This window comes from Palaemon carinicauda, chromosome 4, assembly GCF_036898095.1.
Source record: "Palaemon carinicauda isolate YSFRI2023 chromosome 4, ASM3689809v2, whole genome shotgun sequence".
Classification (NCBI taxonomy): domain Eukaryota; kingdom Metazoa; phylum Arthropoda; class Malacostraca; order Decapoda; family Palaemonidae; genus Palaemon; species Palaemon carinicauda.
Window position 1 is genome coordinate 165,366,200 of NC_090728.1, and position 5,915 is coordinate 165,372,114.

A 5,915-nucleotide genomic window follows, 5' to 3' on the forward strand; every position below is an offset into this window, starting at 1 on the left:
CGAACGAAGTAGGTGATTTTCGCTCTTAGTTGTTTCAGTGACAGGTCGCTACCCAATGTTTCTCCTTTGAAGAGTTGGCCTCCACCAAAGTCAGAAGTTCTCCGAAGACAGACCTTGAGGCTCTCTACCGGACATAGAGAGGCATCTTCTTTCAGGGGGCAGATTCTCCAAGGGCCCCATCTCTTGGTGGGTAGTTCATTTTACGCGAGAAACGTCGGATCAGGGAAGAGGGTAAGGTCTCCTGAGTCTGTAAACAGGATGTGACCCTCGTCTCTTGATAATGCCACTATTTCGCTGACTCGGGCTCCTGAGGCAAGAGCAAAAAGAAATATAACTTTTTGAGTCAGATCCTTGAGAGGGCACAAATCGTTGTCCAAGTTGGAGGCAAAATGGAGCACCTTGTCCAGGGACCAGGAGATAGGTTTTGGCGGAGGTGCTGGGCGTAGACGAGCGCATGCCTTCGGCAGTTTATTGAAGATATCGCTGGACAGATCAATCTGGAAGCCGTACAGTAGTGGTCTAGTCAAGGCCGATTTGCAGATAGAAATCGTGTTGGCTGCTAAGCCCTGTCCATGAAGGTGAATGAAGAAGGACATGCAAAAATCGATGGTGATTTCCGTAGGATTTTTTGCCTTGACGAATGAGACCCACTTTCTCCAGGATGATTCGTATTGCCGTCGTGTGGCTTCGGTCTTGTATTCATCGAGGAAGTCTAGACTTTTCTTCGAGATCCCAAACCTTTTCTTCGCAGCTAGGGAGAGAAAATCATGAGATGAAGGTCCCTGACTTTCGATGATGAAGCGAAGACAGTCGACTTCTGTACTTGCTGGGAGAGAACTGGGCCCGGGAGAGGGATCAGCGTGGGCTGCAGCTCCAGGACCAGGGGGTACCAATTGCTCCGGGGCCACTTGGGAGCCACTAGGGCCGCTGTCCCTTTGAAGGTTCTCAGCTTGGAGAGGACTTTCAGCAGAAGGTTGGTGGGAGGGAACAGGTAGATCCTGGACCATCTGTTCCAATCCAGTGACATGGCGTCCACTGCTTCTGCCTTGGGGTCCTCGTACGGGGCCACATAACGAGGAAGTTGATTGTTGTCGCTCGTTGCGAAGAGATCAATCTGAAGTTCCGGGACTTGGTGAGAGATGAAGGAGAACGATCTTGCGTCTAGAGACCATTCCGACTCTATCGGGCATGTCCGAGATAGAGCGTCCGCCGTCATGTTGCGGAATCCTTGTAGGTGAACTGCAGACAGGTGCCATTTCTTCTTCTCTGCCAGGCGGAAGATTGGGAGAAGCACCTGATTTATCTGGGGCGATCTGGAGCCCTGATGATTGAGACATCGGACTACCACCGAGTTGTCCAGAGTCAGACGAATGTGGATCGAGGGAGGCGGAGAGAGTTTCTTCAGGGTGAGAAGGACTGCCATGGCCTCCAAGATGTTGATGTGAAACGTCTTGAATAGGGGAGACCATGTACCTTGAGCCTGTTGTTGGTGGGAGTGACCTCCCCAACCCTCCAGCGAAGCGTCCGTGTGGATGATGAGTGATGGAGGTGGATGTTGAAGAGGAATGGACCTTTTCAGGGCCTTTGCTTCCGACCACGGCTTTAAGAGTAACCGAAGTCTGTTTGGGAGCCGTCTCTTGAGGTCTCTTCGAGCGATGGATGCAGAACGTCTCCAAACTGCGGCATCCTTTAGCTGTGCACGCAGCACTGGGTTTGTCACTGAGGCGAACTGTAGAGAGCCTAGAACTTGTTCCTGCTGACGTCTTGAAATCCGCTTGGATTTCAGCAGTTTTTTGACAGACCCCGCTATTTCTTTCCTTTTCTTCTGGGGAATGGAAAGGCAGTGTGACTGAAGATTCTACTGGATTCCTAACCATTGGAACTTCTGAGCTGGAGAGAGGCGAGATTTCTTGGTGTTTATCTTGAATCCCAGGTGTTCTAGAAACTGGGTGACCTTGTTGCAGGATCTTAGACAATCTTCGGGCAATGTCGCCCAGACCAGCCAGTCATCGAGGTAGGCCATCACCTGGACGCCGCGGGGGAGGAGCTGTTGAACAATGGCGTCTGCTAGCTTTGTGAAGATCCGTGGGGCCACGTTGAGCCCGAAGGGCATGGCCCTGAAAGCGTAGCTTTTCCTTTGGAGTCGAAATCCTAGGTAGGAGGAAGCGTGGTGGTTCATTGGAACGTGCCAGTAGGGATCCGCCAGGTCTATCGAGACCGTGTAGGAACCTTGAGGCAAAAGGGTCCGTATCTGTTGAAGAGTCAGCATCTTGAACTCGTTGTTCGCTATGAACTTGTTGAGGGGGGATAAGTCTAGAATGACTCTGAGTTTGTCGGAGTCCTTCTTGGGGACGCAAAACAGTCTCCCTTGGAACCTGGTTGACTTTACCCTCCTTATCATCTTCTTGTTCAAGAGTTCTAGGACATATTCTTCCAGGAGAGGGGTTGACTGTTGGAAGAATTGCTGGAAGGTTGGAGGTGGTTGAGTCCAGCTCCAGCCTAGACCCTTCTTGACGATGCTGTGTGCCCAGGGATCGAAGGTCCAACGATCCTGGAATTGGCGGAGTCTTCCTCCCACCGGAAGCACTTCATTGCTTCTGGCTTCCCGAGGGTTTACTACCTCGGCCGCTAGCTCCCTTTCCTCCTCTGCCTCTGGAGGGACGGCGAGATGCATCTCTGCCTGCACCTCTGTTTGAGCCTCTACCTTTGGGACGAAAGGTAGTTGACTGCTGCTCAAATGCAGGGGTGAAGACCGGCGACTGTGACAAGACCGGTTGGGTGACCAATTGAAAGGTCTGTTGTGGCTGAGCTGCCACTTGGGGAGTAGCGGATCCCGGAAACTGACGTTTCTGTTGACGTTGCTGGGGTTTTTGGCTTTGTGGGTTTCCTCTTAGGTTGAGGGCCGTCGTCCTGAGAGGATTTCCTTTTCTTCGACATGCCCCATTTATGGAGAAGGTTCCTGTTCTCCGTGGCGGCCTTGTTGGTGATCTCTTTCACTAGGGAGGAGGGAAAGAGGTGCAGATGTTGGAGGAAATCAGCCTCCGGGGTTCGTGTCTCACTGTGGCACTTGAGAACACGAATTCACGACAGGCTCTACGAGCCTTCGTGAAGCTGTACAGATCCTTTACTACTGTTGCCAGGTGTATCTTGGCAAGGACCATGTAGTAGTCAGGGACCCTAGTGTCACCGGCCATGACTTCGAGCTGTACTTGGAGGGACATAGATGCGGCGAGCCTTTCCTTCGTATCATGTTCCCGACGAAGGAGATGATCGTTAAGTTTCGGGAGGTCCTCGTTAAACTGACGACCAGCGACATCAGGCTCTAGTTTCCCCACCACGAAGGTTGACTGGACGTCTTTCCAGTGTCTAACATCAGGGGGAGTGGTCAGGGAGAAGGGTCTGCACTCCTCCAGTGCAGGGCAAGGTTTCCCTTCTTCCACTGCCTTATGTACCGCAGTGAAGGCCTTTTCTAGAAAGGGGAAGGTCGCATCGTCTGGTGCGACGTAGGTCGGGTGCTTTTTGCTAAGCGCCAGTAGTTTAGAGCAGGTGAAGCCCCTACTTTTCACCGTGTTGGCTAACATAGCCTGGGCCTTCGGGAGATCGAACACGATAACCTCCTTTGGTTCGGTCTCTTCTTTAGAGGCGGGTTCGGACCTAAGTCGGACGTAACAGTCCGGGTAAGCCTCAAAGTTTGGGAAGAATTCCACTTCTTCCAGCACGATCGAGTCGACCTTCTCGCTAATAAAGATCTTGCCCGTGGTGATCGGCATGTGCTCGGCATACCTCCATGGGTTAGTATCCGAGCATGCAGGGAGGTCCTTAACCGAAATCCTTTTCGGTTGCTTCGAACTTCCGAGGTTGGATCTGAAGAACTCATGCGTCTCGCGAAGTTTTTTATCCATGAGAGCTTCAAGCATCTTGAAGATCTCCTGAGTGTTGGATGGGGTAGGATCCGGGGTAGCGGATGTAGAAGGGAGTGATACATCCGTCAGTGTAGGATTTGGAGCAGGGGTGGAAGTTGGAGCGACCTCATGCTCCAACTCAGGGTATTCCACCTGATCTTCCTCATAGTCGAGTTCGTCGCCCATGAGGTTCCTCTCCGTGTTCTCCGACACTTCCGACATACGTTCCACATTGTCGGAGTCTAAACGGCTGTCATGCATGGACTGAGCCATGACCACATCCGGTTCCACCACTATCTGGACGGTGGGAATCTGATCACTAGGGACCACTGAGTCTTTAGATGCCTTCGGGAATAGCAAGGCCCTCAAATCTTCAGTGGCGAGATACGGTCTGGTGGCGTTCTTCTGGAAGCCACGCACCCACTTGCGTAGCTTCTCTCGAGCAGTGTCCCTTACCTCCGCTGAAGGAGGATCGTCGAACGCTTCGACCAGACGACTCTTGCAGACTGTACAGTGCTGCGGGTCCCAGAATTTCAGGTCGCCTTTCTTATTGGCGCAGGGGGCGTGGGTCCGACACGCCGTGTGCCCGTAGAAGTGCGGGCGCTTCACTCCACAGAAGTTGTGTTCACATTTGATGTACTCCTCCTGTAAAAGAAAGAGAACATGAATATACGGAAGTCATAAGAGTGACTTACATTACTCTAAAGTTAAATTTTTAAGTGGTTAAACTTTAACTTAACATTAATTAATTTATAATATTGTAATGTTAAAGAGAGGAGCGGGAAAGAAAGTAGATAGACACATACTTGTGCATCCCGCCCAGCTGGTTACCGTAACCTTATCAGTAGGCAATTTCGTTTGTGACCCGAGGACACACAAGCGGAAATCTTCATGGACCGCCATAGAAGGCAGAAGATAATTCTAGCAGATTGCCTGCGATGTATATCAAGGACTGAGACCACTCAAACCTTTAGAGTAAAAAAGGGGGGGGGGGTAGCAGAAGACCCCATATAAGATCAGGTTCCGGCAACCAGCTGCGCTAAGACACACACAGTATGCTGGAAACTTGTAATATGCAAGAAGACAGCACGGCCGCTAATAGAACGGTAAGACAATACCTATCCATCGGAGTAGCCAAGCTATCTGGTTGCAGTGTAGGGCTATCAGCATGTAGTCGATAGCTGGTAGAAGGGGTGCAAGTCCCTTGGTGCTTCCGGAGGGCGCCGGCAGACTGGCAGCAAGCCGGAGGCCGCTCCAGCAGGGTTTATGGCATTAAGGAAGACACATTGAGAATTCAGGTATAATGCCAGCTTGGCGGCCGCCGGCACAGCGCCGGCACGCCGGCAGGAGGCGACGACCAGTTCATAAGATAAGGCAGAATGGTATGGTATACCCAGACCGCCGGCAATCACTGCCGGCACTCCGGAGGCTGGCCCGAAGGACGGACAACCGAAACTAGGTAGTGTAAGGGTACCGGCACCAGGATAGGTATAGAGACAGAAGGAGGGATTGGAGGGGTAAGATCACATACCCCTCTGGCATCCCACCTGAGTGAGTGTACCCATGATAGGAGTGTGTCCTATCCCCCAATGGCAGGGGGCCGGCAGTCGGCCGGGTGCCAGTGTAACCCAAGGGAGAGTTAGGGTACACCCAAGAGGGGGGAACCCCTGCGGACAAATCACTTCCAGTGGCTAACCCCATAGGATGCTATGAAGGGTATATGTAACAGAGCGGCCTGCTCAACAGGAGTTCAAGATAGCCCTATCGCTCCACCCGAAGGAGGAGTTGTAGGACTAGGGACAGATGTGTATAGGCTAGCCTATGTATAGGCTAGACTATGCCAAGGGATAGGTGGGGAGGGAGAAGAAGAGGGGTCTTCCATAGGGGAGGCTCCGTACAAAAACGGCCACCAAGGAAGGGAGGACGCTCCCTAGCATAGGGTAGGTAACCTGAATGAGAACGGTGCATGGGTACCGTCTCAAACTAAAACAGTACAGAACTAGCCCCCCCCCC